The sequence below is a fragment of the Montipora foliosa genome, chromosome 5 (genome assembly GCF_036669935.1).
Source record: "Montipora foliosa isolate CH-2021 chromosome 5, ASM3666993v2, whole genome shotgun sequence".
Classification (NCBI taxonomy): domain Eukaryota; kingdom Metazoa; phylum Cnidaria; class Anthozoa; order Scleractinia; family Acroporidae; genus Montipora; species Montipora foliosa.
Genome location: NC_090873.1, coordinates 47231071 through 47245558, shown reverse-complemented (window position 1 = coordinate 47245558; position 14488 = coordinate 47231071). Strand labels below are relative to the sequence as shown.

The window sequence follows — 14488 nt, the reverse complement described above, 5'->3', positions numbered from 1 at the left end:
TACAGTCTCTTAATGATTTTCTTCCTCCTCTCCGCGGGTAGGTTCCAAGCATCCTCCAAGAGGTCTGAAATTTCATCAAAACAAATCCTGTCTAATTCTGTTTCTTGGAGGCTACCTTCGCTGATCAGATCAAAACAATTGCTGATGAGGTGCCAGCATTCAGACGATGGAATTTTGTACAAGTCAGCAGCATCGACCACAATTTCTTGATCATCTCCAATATTGATTTTGTAGAGCTTTGACAAGGGGCTGAAATCTTCATTCGCCATTTACGTCGAGAATCACAGCGTATATGTAGGTGGCGTTTCCTTCCTGCCTCTGCAGACTTGGGTCGTTCTAGCTCGTATCCCAACATATTCGCCGGGTTTCAAATTCTTCAAAGGCATCATTCAGCAAATGGTGGTCTTCAATTGGGATAAAGCTCCCGGGTGCGCGGAACGATCTCTTCTTCTGCTGGACGGTACGAGTCATCTTGTCTAACACCCATATTATCTAACAGAGGCCAAATGTCGCCGGGGTGGAACAATGCAAAATAGCAGGAATACGCACCGCCATTGTACACAGGAAAGCCCCAAAACATATTTCTGCGATAACACTGGATAACCAATGGTATGGCCAGAAGGTGATTTCATCCATTGCCGATGTAACATTAACATACACCCGCCATATCTCTTCATCAGAAACCACAACTGTGTCTAAAAAGTGTTTTCACTTCTTCTTTCACTTTCAGGAATGGGAACTTCATCAGAAAAAAGCGCGTGGTGGTGAGGCTCTTTACAAACTGAGAGTTCGATTCGACGAAGCCCTCTTGCGATATTTTCAATCACGCGGTTATCGATATTTCTCTTCTGTCGACTGTTCTCGTCAAAGAATTAGTCTGATAACTCCAGAGCCACAACTGTGGTGAAGAGAGCTGGTACTTCAGTTGCGTCACAGCTTGAGTCATCACCGATTCAAAGGTCTGCGAGGCACTCAATTTTCTTTGGACAACTGAGGAAAAGCATTGTTGGCTGTAAAGCTGTTGGCAACTTTATCGTCAGCTCTTTATAATGGGTATGGGCAGAGCTGCAAGTAACATTTATCAAGCGAAGGTCAAGAGTAAGAAAGGTTGGCTAAATTTGTCTTGCAGCCGATTAAGGAGAGGCAGGAGGGTGCGTCATTGAAAATCAGATCTGGAGGATTTGTGTAAAAAGACCGGCGTTACCGTCTGGATACCCCTCAGAAGAAACTGCTGTCAAAAGAAATTCCCGGTAGGTAAAAGTGGCCGAAAGTGCTTTCCACTTCTTTGGCGTTTTCTTCTAGTCTTTCGAAGAAGGCCTTTCGTGGCCTTGACACACATATCTGACTTCATTTGGGTGAAGTTTTGACTTCTGGCAATTCTTTTGTCACATGTCTAACACCAGAGCATAGTGCAAAATCGTAACACGTTTCGAACAGCCAAGGATCTCAAACAGTGGGTGAAACTTTCCAACTTTCTTTAGGAAGTCCGGAGAGAAATGGCCTAATCTCAAGGTGCTCATACAGCCCGAGGAACTGCTTGACGAGGTAGAATGAGTTTCTTTCCATGTTCAACCAAAACGACGAAAGGTATATTTTCCAAGACTTTTCTTTGCCTCACTGTTTGCAATTGGTTTGTCAGAAAAAATGTGTAAATGCGTTCCATTACTGTACATGATTGTGGGATGAAATCGCTCCGGAATATCCTCGCTGTTGTTTGCAAGAGATAAGCACATATTTTGGCATGTGACCAACAACAAGGATCGACCGGTGGGTTTCTCTAAGATCTGGAGTGGAGTGCGCGACAAAACGAATCACCAGTACTGGGCCATGCTGACACGGGGGGGGCTGGAAAGCTCCTGAAGACGACACCGTGGGTTTGCCCATCTTGGAAGTAAATGCGCCTTTGTCCAAACAATTTCACTGCATGTCAAGCCGGAAACTGCCTCTTTGAAACGCAAAGAAAGGAATCTGATGAGGACCTTCGACAACTCCAAACGGTGGAAAAAGAAGCTTGAAGGGGGGTTCTCGTACCGCATCCCCGGCCACAAAACGAATGTCACAAATACTTTGTAATAGTCCCTAAGCTACTACATTTTGTCGGTGTATGGAGATGATTGATCAGAACTTTAGATTTCTTGTACGTGCTATCCACTGGCGCTGTGATGCGGCCTCAGGTGAAAGTTCTGTAGCAAATCTCTTTAAATTATTGTTGGTAACTTCCATGAACAAGACCAATGAGTCGCCCCCCTCCAAAAACGTCAACCAATCTGGAGGGAAGAATTGAGAGGCCTTCGCCGGCAACATGCTTTCGGAAAGAATTATGCGGAAAACATCAATTCCAGGAGCGTTAAAAACAGGAAGAAGTCTTGAAGACTCCCATATACTGAGGGAACAAGTGGCGGTATTTCTTAAACATCCCAGTAGTCTTTGTTGGTCGCCATCTTCTGTTTCGAAATCGTTCTCCAAAACGATTTCCGGAGAAATTCCCAGGTGAACCTGCCGTGGCATCATCGCTAAGAATCGAGAACTTTGTTAGAATAAAGCTGCAATACACGTCAACAGCAGAAGGAAAAAGACACGCCTTCAAGTTCCAGGAACTTGAACAAACTCGGAAAAGACTTTGCCAGGATTTCAGAAACACTTTAAACCATAAGCTCACGCTCCAACACAGCAATTCCGTTTTGTGGTATTTCATTTGGTTAGAACACAACACTCTGCGATCCTTGAGTATTATTCAAGCCACCATGTGTGGCTTCATAAAAAGGGGAGCGTTCTTCGTATGATCCTGTCGGCATCTCGCAGGCACTTCACACTTCATACTGAAGTACTCCAGGATGGTGGATACAATCCGGGGGGCTTAGTCTTCCTCCAAGTGACTGCGGGTTTCTGACTCCATCTTTTGCTCAAGTGAAATCAGAAGTGATGCCGGGACCTTCAGCGATGCAACAATGATACGAGCGAGATTGACCGAGTTTTGTGATGAGTATGCATAGGTACCTGAACCCGTGGTTGAGAGCGCCGTAGGGTTAAGTTCAGGCACACAAAGTTTGCGCCATACGTACACGAGTTTTTCGCTTGAAAGAATCAGCACTTATGAAGTCCAGGACAGATGCTGGCTTGTCCGACGAGAGGCACAAGGAAATGTTCAGCGGGTGTGGTGACCCACTGACCTGAAAGAGAGAACGGAAGGAAGGCTTCCTTTCTGTTTTCGCATCAGTAGCAGGAAGTATGCTCCAGTTGGGGACAGGGAGGTTTCAAGGGGGAACTCGCACAGCGCAAATCTGAAGGTTTCCCTGGTCAGGGCGCTCATCCCATTTTTTACGTCAATTCGGGACAACAATCCCTCACAATTTTCTTTCATTGAACAAGGACGAAAAAACCCATTTTTGTGTAACCCTGTTTTTACCATTCCCATCGTTGGTGGGGGTGGGTAGCGTTTTGGGGTTGGACAACTCCACTGGAAAAAAAACTCCCGGGGCCTTTGTTGCCATTTAGCGTTTCTTGCTGCAATGTTTTGGGGTAAAAATTTCTCCGTGCGGGGGGAAAAACTTACCCTTATTACATTCCCAAAGGGGGCCTTCAAAAACGGGGGCACGAGGTTTGTTGGTTTGGGGCATAATCACTAAAAATTATTTTCTTTCCCTGTAAAACGTTTTTTCCATGGAAGGGAAAGGGATATGGGTGGGTTTGAAAACCAGGGGTTAGACAAATATTGCTTGATATTCGACGAGAGAACAACTTGGGGTTTTCTTCGGGCTTGAGGAAACAATTGGAAGTCGGTTGGCTCTTGGGGCGTAAGGGAAAAAGCAGTGGTTAGACCTGACCCAGCTTATCCGGAAAAACTAAAAAGCTTTCATTCACCTTTTGCAGTGACTGCAGCAACCACATTAACCCACCAAGAACATCTTTTTCAATTGTTGTTCCATTCTACATGACCCAGGGGAAAATAGGCACCAAAATCGTTGCCACAAAGGGGGTTCTGAGAAACTAACATGGTTCTTGTAGAAGGTTCTATCCAACAAAGAGGCTTGGAGGAGGATTTTTGCAACAATTGTTTAGGTTACCAACCAGCTTTCAGAAAGGATTTTATGTAGGCGGACCAAGGAAAAGGCCACGAGGTTTTTAAAAAGCCGCTTTCAAAGGAAACAAAGTATTGCCTCAAACCTCTTTATTATTTTCGTTTGGGAGTCTTTTGTTTCCTTGTCAGGTGACATTGCAAAGGGACCTTCTACTGCAAGTTTGTTGAAAAATGCTTGCTGCCTTCCACTGCCAGTTGGTGGTAGCCACAAAACTTCAACTACAGTGCTACTCTTCGCATTTTTGCTGGCGACTTCCATTGGGTCTTCTTCGAACAACTGGAATAATTTGCAATTCCCTTCTGTTGATTTCTCGATAGACAGAGTCAACCAGCGTCTCCCAATACTGTTCCTTGGGAGGCTGACGTGGGAAAAGGGTTTCGTAGAAAGTAATCTTGTACATGATCTCATCTTCGGTGCAAGTGTTTCCATGTTGGATTATAGGCAGCTCAAGAAAATTCCGCACCTCGACCAACAGCCTAATGTAGGCACGATGCCACGACATCTTGCAACAACGCATTATTCCAGTCACTCCGGTATCCACCAGCCTTCGTTGCTCCACAAATTTCGTCTTGCCTCGTGGTCCAGTGCAAAGTGACCGTTAATGTGAACTGGCAGGTTTAGTTTCCGAATGGAAGCGGCAGAAAGCAATAAGCTTTCTTTCTTCTTTGTGACTGGCATTTTTGTACAGATTTCTTTTCCAAAAGGCAGGCCACACCGCCACGAGGAAGCATCCCAAGTTGACGTTCCTTGCAGGCATTAACGACACTCTTCTCCACAAACTTCTCAAAGCCCACCTGTTGAACAATTAGCCATTTCTCTTGGTTTCCAAGAGTGTCTGTGATGTTCAAGACATAGGACACTTTTGGCTACTTGAATGTCAGTTGGAAGAGCTTCTCCTCTCTCCTTTAATAGTCTTCCAATCTCCTTGATGTAATTGGCAAATGTTTCAGTCTCTTGACTTCCATCCTCCTCTGACATGACTGCTTCGACTGTGTAAGCATTCTCTAGATCCCCGTTTGTTCTATTGACTTCACAAAGGGTTATCTTTCTTTACATTGTTTACAAAAAGGAGAACTTCAAATAGCTCTTTCTTCAATTCTTCCATCATTGTGTCCAGCTTTTCCAGTGACACAGAACTTGACGATATCTTAGATTCTAGGGCCATATGCGCAGTTCTCAGAGGAAATCTGAACATGGTTGCGTTATCTCTTGGAAAGTGTTGTCCCAGATAACATGGAAAAACATCCGGGAACCTTCTCTGAAGGGTTGTGTTGACTTTGATCATTCGTCCAGGTTCTTCAGAACTTGCACCAGGAGCGAACTTACAGTGTGGGTCAAATACGCACAAAACGTCACCAATCTCGTCTCCTTTTGAAATGAAGGAGGGTGCATCAGTCAAATGGTAGACAGCATTAAACCCGACACCATATTGGCCAGTTTTGTTTGGATCGTCGCCCTTACTACCCTCGCCAAGATTCCGTATTCCTTCAAGATCGGCATTGGTGAAAGGCCTGTTGTTGTAACACACACAAAGCAGGTCCCTGTAGTGGTTTGCCAACTATCTTCAAATACTTTTTCTTTGGGATGGTGTCTGGGGTCTTTATGAAACAAATCTCAGTCGCCTTTGCATCATCAGCGTTTTGAAGAAGTTCTTTCAAAATTTCCTTCTCGCATGGATAGCATGTTAGAATACGTTTCAGGCGATTTGTGAGTTTCTCCCCCGCTGACCAAAAGGAATGCCAACGACATGAGACCGCAAAGCTTCTTCTCGTGCGTGTTTTAACACCCACATAGTTACACGTTTCCCAAGGAATTCTTAGTGCTAACAAAATGCACGTCTGGCTCATCAGGGCAACCAAGGGCAGTCCTTGATGCAAAGCTCGGAAACTCGTGTCAAAACTCCTCTTGAGTCAGGAAGATAAACAGTTCCACATTTTTCTTCGACTTCAGAAGGATCGCATTCGGAATCTCTGAGAGTTTCGCCCATGTTGATTCGCCAGATGAACGGCAGTCTGAAGACTTTTGTTGATCAAGTTCAGTCTCAGTGAAGCGGCTCTTCATTTTGTAGAAGACTTGAAATGAAATCTTTTTCCTCAAAATGGTCCCTAACCACTAGCCACTTTCATCAGTTTTGGAAAAGCCAAACCGCCAAACGTTTCTGGGAGCTGGTAAAGATATGGCGAGCAGTCGACTCTAAGATGAAACGGCCACTTGACTAGCAAACAGAAACTGCCTTCCGTTAAGAATGAAGTTCTTGCCATTCAACAATTTCTCGATAGCCTTCGCATTGTTAACAAGTGCTTTATCTAGATAAGAATAAGCAGCGTAGCACAAATGGCTTATCTCCTCATGTACAATGAACTCTGACGATTCAACTTTTGGTGGACATAGCTACTTCCAGTTTGAGCTACTACGTGGGCCAACGTCGCGTGCTTCTTGTCTAGCGCAAGCAACGGTTTAACATTTCGAGGGATAGACACTCCAACTAATGGTTCGTGCAGCATAAAAGGTACTTTTTGTCTTCCAAAAAGACATCTTTAGGTGCGAGGAGAACTTTGCTTCCAAACTCATCACCTTTCCATCGAAGAGGAAACGAGGCTGGCTTCTTGAGAACTGGGAGAAAATTTGCCTCCAAAATGCGTCTTCCAATGACACTGTTTGATAGAATTTTTATCTTCGTATTTCACCTTCTTCTCCATAAATTGTAGCAACACCACCGTCCGCGTATACGCCGCGTCACTGTTGACTGTACTTAGTGCTTGAATACTTTCGGCTCTCTCTGCAATTTCCTGCCAAGGAAGATAATCCGACACCATTCCCAGAGCCTCGAGTTTTACAAGCCGTTGAGAGTGAAGGAAAGTATCTTTATTTCCACAAGGAAACCTTCCATCGCCTGGAAGAAAGAGATGGGCTGCGTCTTTACCTGGATGTATGAGTTGAGATGGATACTTCAGAGTGTTACCAAGTGGTGATGCTGGAATGCAAGCATACGTCCTTATCAGGTCATTGCAATTGATGTCCAGAGCATGCAGCACTAGTACATCTCTTACCTCTGGAGGTACAGTGGATATTTTTGGGAAGAACAGTTCACGAAAAAGTCTATCCTTGTCGTACATTTTGGGATTTAGTACTTCTCCTAGTCCACAAAATTGGAACGACCTTAAGACATCCACGGGAACATCAATGACCATTGCGCTTCCTTTCATAAGCAGCTTGAAAACTGTGAGCGATATATCTCCTATTAGCGGCTCCTTTCTAAGATCTGGATCAAGGAATGCAATTTGATCAATATTTAGCCACTCCCTTCCATCAGAAAACAGAGAGTAATTTCCTCTAGCAACCTGTGTATAGAACGACTTCATGACTGGTCGGCAGTTATGATGAGTCTCACAAGCTTTTGGCCACAACGAATGGAACTTGTAAGAACCGTCAGCAGAGGCAATGGACCTCAGATCCTCGAGAAGGGAGAGATAAGCAGAAGCAATAGAATCTTGCATAAGTACATTGTTCCAGTCCACTCCATAGCATTTCTTGTCATCTTCAAGTTTTTCCTGCAAATGACGTCTGTTAGCAGCTAGTGCAAATGCTCCATTTATGTGAATAGGAAGGCCACTGTGAATTGGGAGTGGAAGGTAGCAAAACAAGATCCCGTTGACATCTAATTCGTCAACTGTCTTCTTCACAGGCAAGGGCAAAATGGTGCCAGATGTATTTGGAACTAGCTGAACAGCTGCCCCCGCCGATGGGAGAAGACTCAAATCATTCTTAGCAAATTTCAGTGCTTGACCATTACCCATGGAAGACGCCACAAGCCAGGTGCTACACTCCTTTTGAAAAGGTACGTCACATGCGAAGAAACTCAAACCGTCCTCCGTAAAACTGCACTTGATGTTGACCTTCATGGCCGATTTTATTAGTTTGGTTGGTGCTCCCTTCCTAAAATTTCGAGTAATCTGTGACGACGCTTGAAGAAAATTGCATTGTTTCAAGAAATCCTTTTCCTCTGTGGCCAACTTCATTGTCGCGGCAGGTAGATTAACAGGGACAGACAGGCTTCTAACTATTCCACCTTGTGCTAGTGACTTGCTTACTTGAAACAGTAATGTCGCCTTTTGGTCTCGACTGGGAGATGCTGTCAAAGAAAATACGCTGACATGGAGGACATTCTGCGTGAAGAGGAGTAGCGTTTTGGCTCCATTTACAAGCATTAGCAACAATTCTCGAATTTGCTGATCATCGTAAGGTAGCTTCTTTATCTCACTTCTTTCAGCTTGCTCGCTCGTTCTCAATGGAAATCGAAAAAGGGTTCCATCAAATGAATTGTCTTCTTTGTCAAGACGCAAATCACAGCCAAAGATACCATTGAAGGGCTTGAACTGATTAGTGAATTTTCGAAGCCTCTTCACGTCCTTGTTGAGATCAATCTTCATCCCTGGCTTTCTTTTATTCTTAATGGCCTTCCCGAGGTATGACGTGTGAGGATCAAAAATGACAAAAAAGTTCCTACTAAAGAACATAGGGACATCTGTCAAATTGTACACCGCATTGAAGCCAAGTCCAAACCTGCCTATCTTTTCAGTTTCGTGCTCTTTTGTTGCCTCATTCAATTTTGCAATGTTCTCAAAGTCGTCATCGTTGAATTGAGCGTCATTGTAGACCCACAACGCAGGACCTTGACAACCTTTCATGCCTTCGTCAATCAAGCAAGACATGGCATCCTCATTCGTCCTTTCATCATAGAGGAATCTGACCTCACTGGCACCGGCATCGTCTGCGTTTTGAATAAGTTCTTTTAGAACTGAAAATCCATCCGTGTACTCCTCTAGAAGTCGGTTCAGTCGAGTAGTAAGCTTCTCTTCCTGTCCAAACTCTTCCCCTATGGACAGCTCATCTGGGTCCAGCATTCGATTGATGAGGCTTGGGACACCAAGACGTTCAGCAGTACTGTTAGGGACATTGGGGTGTACATAAAAATAGTCCATGTCTTCATCATCACCTTCTCTCTTCAGCCAATCGTGGTGGCAGTACATACAGCACCCCACTGGTTTAAGTCTTACATGTGAGTTGTCTTCCGTGTGTGTTGGCAGAACAATTTGCCCTTGTAGCTCCTCAGGCAACTGCTCACTAGCCAACTCATTCAGAATGTTGACAGATAACTGAAGATCGTGCTTTACTTCTAAAGTGCTGGAGAGCACAATGCAATCGTCATACTTCTCTTTAATCATTTGAAGGACTTGTACCAGAACAGCTGGATTGCTGCATTCCCTCATGCCAAAACGGTAAAATAGCTCAGCGTACTTAGCCATGTCGGGAGGAAGAGAACGTATGTAGGGTGTAAGATCAATGTGTGGCTTCCTTAAAAGCACATCGCTAGGTGAGGAAAATCCATTTCCATTCCACACCCAATCAAAGTCTTCTAAACAGTTAATTGTAGGATCCACACCAGGTCCTTCGTTAGGACTCGACTTAACAACAAGTAAATTTCGTTTACCACAACCATAAAGAGGGGCTTTTCTTCTTTTGAATACGATCTGATCACATTCTGCAACTGCTGAATGACCTGGAAGACACCGGGTAAGTACTGCCAGCCAAAATACTTGGAAACTTGACTGGATGGCTTTGCTTCCACAAGAGGCATAACCGTTCCAACAAGGTTCGCAAGGGACAAACTTCTCACTTCAGTTGGCTTGAAAAAGTGTTTGTCCTTTTCTTCGCCTGTTTCCCACCATGCCAGTCCTGGAGGATAGTTTGAGGGCCTCTCTTGCAATCTTGAAACCCAGGGAATGTTTTTCAGTAAGGCTCCTAACTGTTGTCCATTGAGTGACTCCAACAACTTTTGGGGATTTTCATCGAGGAACTGCAAAATTGCTCTCGATTTCGTTTCTGCAGTTGGAAGGTGACTAAGCCCACTTACTAATTTGGCACTTTGGTACACATCGTATCCAGTGATGCTGTCCTCGTTTTTCATTCCAAGTTCTTCTAACATGACGAGAACAGAACGTTCGGCGTACCTGACTGCGGGAAAAACATCTTCATTGACAAAAATTTTCTTCAGGACAACGTTTCTGGGATCAAAGAGGTCTGATGCTCTTGCGCGCCCTCGATGTTTCGAGACAAAGGGCAAGGCCTGTAATTTCTGTCTGAAAGAGCTATTTTTGCGAATTTCATTATTGTGGCTTTCCAGTACATAAGTCATGAGTTGGTCAATCTGCTCTCCAGTGTACTTTCCTCGTTGTATATCTGGAAACACTATTTGGCAGAGTAACTCAGTTGGCGTTAGAATCTTGATGTCTAATAAAACTGCCAAGGTCTTGGAATTGTGCTCGCTAATGTCAATCAGCTCTCGTAGAGGTGAAACCGGAAGAGAATCAGCAACCGCCACTGAAAGACCCTCCTTCTTTGATACAAACTTCTTGGAAAGCGTCGGGAAAATGGGAAGCGAACACAGGAGATTGTACTCCGCTTGTCCTACATATGATGGTCTCACACGGGCAAGAAATGACCGGAGGAGGTGCTTTTCGTTGGTAGATAATATCGTGCACACAATTTCTGAAAAGCGTCCAGCTGCCATCTGGCTAGAGGAAATCACCATTGCTTGCAAAACGCCCTGTGCGGACGGTGGATGTACAAACGTCCCCAAGAGAGCGGGGTGGTGTCTTAAGTAGACGGGAAAATCCTTTATAAGAATTAAACCAAGCTTCCTTAAAGCATTCGTCAGTGTTTCGTCGAGGCAATCATAATTTAGGCGTTTGACAACAACTCTAGAAGGGTGGAAAAGTCGTGCCAAGGTTACAGGTGTTTCTGCCATGCTGAGTGGAATCAGAGGTAGTTTTCCAATGCTCTGAATAGCGTTCTCGGTTGTGAAATGTTCTTGAAGATATCTCCAGACAACTTTGATCCAGTCTCTAGGAGGATGATTGTGATCACTGTCATCGGGGAACCACGAAACGGTATCACCCTTATTCCACTCAGTCGGTAGGGCCTCACAGAGAAGAGATGGTACATCATCTTTGCATAATAGCCGTAGTTGAGTAACTTCTGCAAAACAAGCATAATAACATAGAGAGTCACAGTCTCCTAAAACACGCAATATTAGGACATTTTTTACTATAATGTTGTAATGCAAGAGGCGGGGTAGACCTAGGAAAACACGGGGGAGAACAGCAGAGAAGAGAGAAAGAGCTGGATGGAGGAACTGGAGCGAGGTGTCCACTGCAGCGGCCGCCAGAGCTGGTGGGCGACAGAGCGTTGAGGCCTTATCCGTCACTACGCGTGAAGTAGTTAGGTGAAGGTAAAGGTTGAAACGCTAGTGAATAAGATGTAAACGATAATAATCGGCATGTATCAGTCATATTTGTTACAATTTTGGTAAGCTTTTTCGTTGTAAGGCCGTTCAGCTTTGCTTTCTGCAATACGACCTATGAAAGGAACGCATTTACTACTGTAGATATTAATATAAAGAATAAACAGATGCCCGGTAAGATAAGCCCTACTCTTGCCCAAAAAAGTCGTTTTACCTTGATCAGCTGCGTCTTTAAGCTTCCCAATGACATCCCCATCCACTGTGTGATCAATGAAACGATGTTCTAGACCAGGAAAAAGTTCTTGGGGATGATCAGGAGAGCAGATATAAATTTTCTTTCCCCGATCTGAAAATGTTGTGAATGTGCCATCGGAGAGGGGCAACAACTTCAAGTCGCACAGTTTTTCAAACTGGCAATCTTCAAGACAAAACTGAAGAAGGAGCAGTTTCTCTCGTCTGACAAGTTTCTTGTAACATTTAGGGTCTTTCTTAAGTGTTGATCTTGTACGACTCGGTGTGATAGTCTTTACAGGGGTCGCCGCATGGGAAGTAATGGCGTCTGTGACGTGACTTGGAACTGAGACAATAGACACACCACCAGTTAGTAATACTCGCTGAAGCAACTCTTTAGGTTCATCTTTAGACAGTAGATCAAAAACGGCTTTCTCTACTGGCAACCATTGCCCAAAATGTGCCGGGGTGTAAACAACTTTTTTCTGAAGTAGCAGGGTAAACAATGGCTCTTCTATCTTCTCCCACTTGGGGTCTATAGAATTGATATCTGGCCATGCCCTGCAAGAAACAAATAACCGTGAGAATGTAGTAGTTCCCCGGTTTCGATACCAGTATGGTAATCATGGCTCCTTCCAAGATATACTACAGCCCTGCAGACATTTTTAAAATTACATTTATTTCTAGGCCCAATTTCCGTCACTCTCTCGAGTCCGATATCGTCTCTCTCCAAGAGATCCGAGCGTAGGCTAAGTGAACATCGTCTGCAGATCATAACCTTATTCCACCGTAAAAAAGGTAACTTCTTTGCACTATATACTCCGTGTTTGAATAAAACAACATTTTTAACAAGTCTAGATCACTAGCACACGGTAAAAAGTACCAAAAATTACACGTTCGTGGAAACAACATGGATCCAACAATACTAAAAGCATATCACGTGCTAATAACCAGTGATGACTTTTAAGCATAGAATTAATAACCTATAAATCTCGTCAAAGTACTTCTAAGATCCAGCAACAACCAATGTTTCTTTGTTGAAGTTATCTTTATCCAAGCGCATGACAGTTATTAACCGAGTCACTGCTCCGAGAAAATAACACTTACTTGAAGATGGATTCCCTCGGTACGAAAAATGATTTCTCGTTAATGGCTTCCAAAATCATCGTGGCATACGCTCTGGGTATGGCCTCCTCGAGAAGACACCTGTTCCATAGTAAAGACTTGTCCGTCAGCTGCCGACCGCTCATCTCTCGAACCTCTTGATCCGCATTTGGAGATTTGATATAACGCCTGTTCTGACTCAAAGCAAAGAACCCGTTAACGTGTACTGGCAAACCTGTTAAGCTCTTCTTCTGCAATGGCAGTGGCAAGAAACAAAACACATGGCCTTTAATGTCGGGCGTTTGCAGTTTGGGACCTGTTGGCAGTGCCATGGCGACACCTACCGTGGGTAGATAGTTAAGCTCTTTATCTCCCATCAGCCTCTTAAACCTCAAAGAAACCTCCCCTCCACAAAAGTAATTGGTAACGAGGAAAGAATGCTTCTCCACGGTTTCAACATCAAAGTGGGAGTCGATTTTCACTGTCTCTATCGTGACAGGGTAGGTTACAGTGACGGATTCTGTCATCACTTTTCCAGGTTTGATCTTTGCGAGAAACTCCTTTCTCTTCGCTCGAACTACTTTAAGACTTTGATCTGCGATTCTCACTTGAAAGACCCTTTCAGGATCAGACTCTGATTCTTCTCTAACATAAAGCTCGATCGATTCCAAGTGTTGAAGAAACAGAAGAACCAAGTGAGCGTCAACCTCAAAACTTTCAAACAGTGTATCCATCTTCTCAGCAGAGTAGAGTGTTTCGGACAACTCGGATGGTTTGGTCCTGAAAGGGAAACGGAACAAAGTGCCATCGTAAAATCCCTGGCAAAAAACATCTTCCGTACAGTCAAAGATTCCCTTGTAAGGAAGGAACTGGTCAGGTATTTCGTCCATCTCTGCGCGGTCTTCATTGAGTCGCCAGTGTTTTCCTGTTCTTCTGTGGCGCTTGTCAGAAAAGTGAACACCATGAGGGTCAATGAAGCCAATTTGGGAATCACTGAGTAAACTTGGTAAATCTGAGATAGAAGAGTGACAAAAAACATAACTAAGGGGACCACTACGGTGTCGAGTGCATTCTTTTAAGCAACGGAATATTTAATTCAATATTAAAACAATTTTTCCGCATTTCTGAACAAAATAGGCCAATTTAATTCACTAAAAGAAGAGATGAATTGTAAACGTTTTTCTCGGAGGCTACGTTGGAAATTCATCAGGTTCAATAAATAAATGTGAGTCTTTAAGCCGGCCCTCAGCTTCAGTTATGTTTAAGAGGGCACCGTGATATGTGTAGACCTACTTGTTACTCTGTGAACCTTAGATTTTCTATGATTTCGTATCATTGGGATCATTGGATTCTATAGTATGGCGTTATAAACTGTGATTTGGTCGTAGATCTCTGAAAAATTCTTTGTGCTAAGTAGGTTTGAAATGTAAATCTTTTACCTATCTACCATGATATTAACAACGTATATAAACACTAAAATTTATTAAGATTGTACTGGAGATACATGTACCTGTCATGTGAAATACAGACTTGAATCCAAGACCAAAACGGCCGACTTTCATTGGATCTTCCACTTTGATGCTATCACAGACCAGTCGTATGCCCCTCCAGTCTTCTCTTGTAAATCGTGCGTTATTGTAGGCGTAAAGCGCTGGGCCCTGTTTGAACATTTCAATAAAGGACATATCAGGGAGTCTTGTGTGGCTCTAGGAAGAGATTTGTATCATTTTTCACCGACCCCAAAAGCAACTTGAGTAGTAATGTCAACTAT

At 43.8% G+C, this 14488-nt stretch overlaps 3 pseudogenes; all 3 read right to left on the bottom strand.

The window, feature by feature from the left end:
- Positions 1-636, bottom strand: part of LOC138004571 (sacsin-like) — a 5387-nt pseudogene extending 4751 nt beyond the window's left edge.
- Positions 637-823: 187 nt separating this feature from the next.
- LOC138004570 (sacsin-like) lies at positions 824-1663 on the bottom strand (annotated as a pseudogene).
- Positions 1664-4305: 2642 nt separating this feature from the next.
- LOC138004569 (sacsin-like) overlaps positions 4306-14488 on the bottom strand; it is a 13121-nt pseudogene continuing 2938 nt past the window's right edge.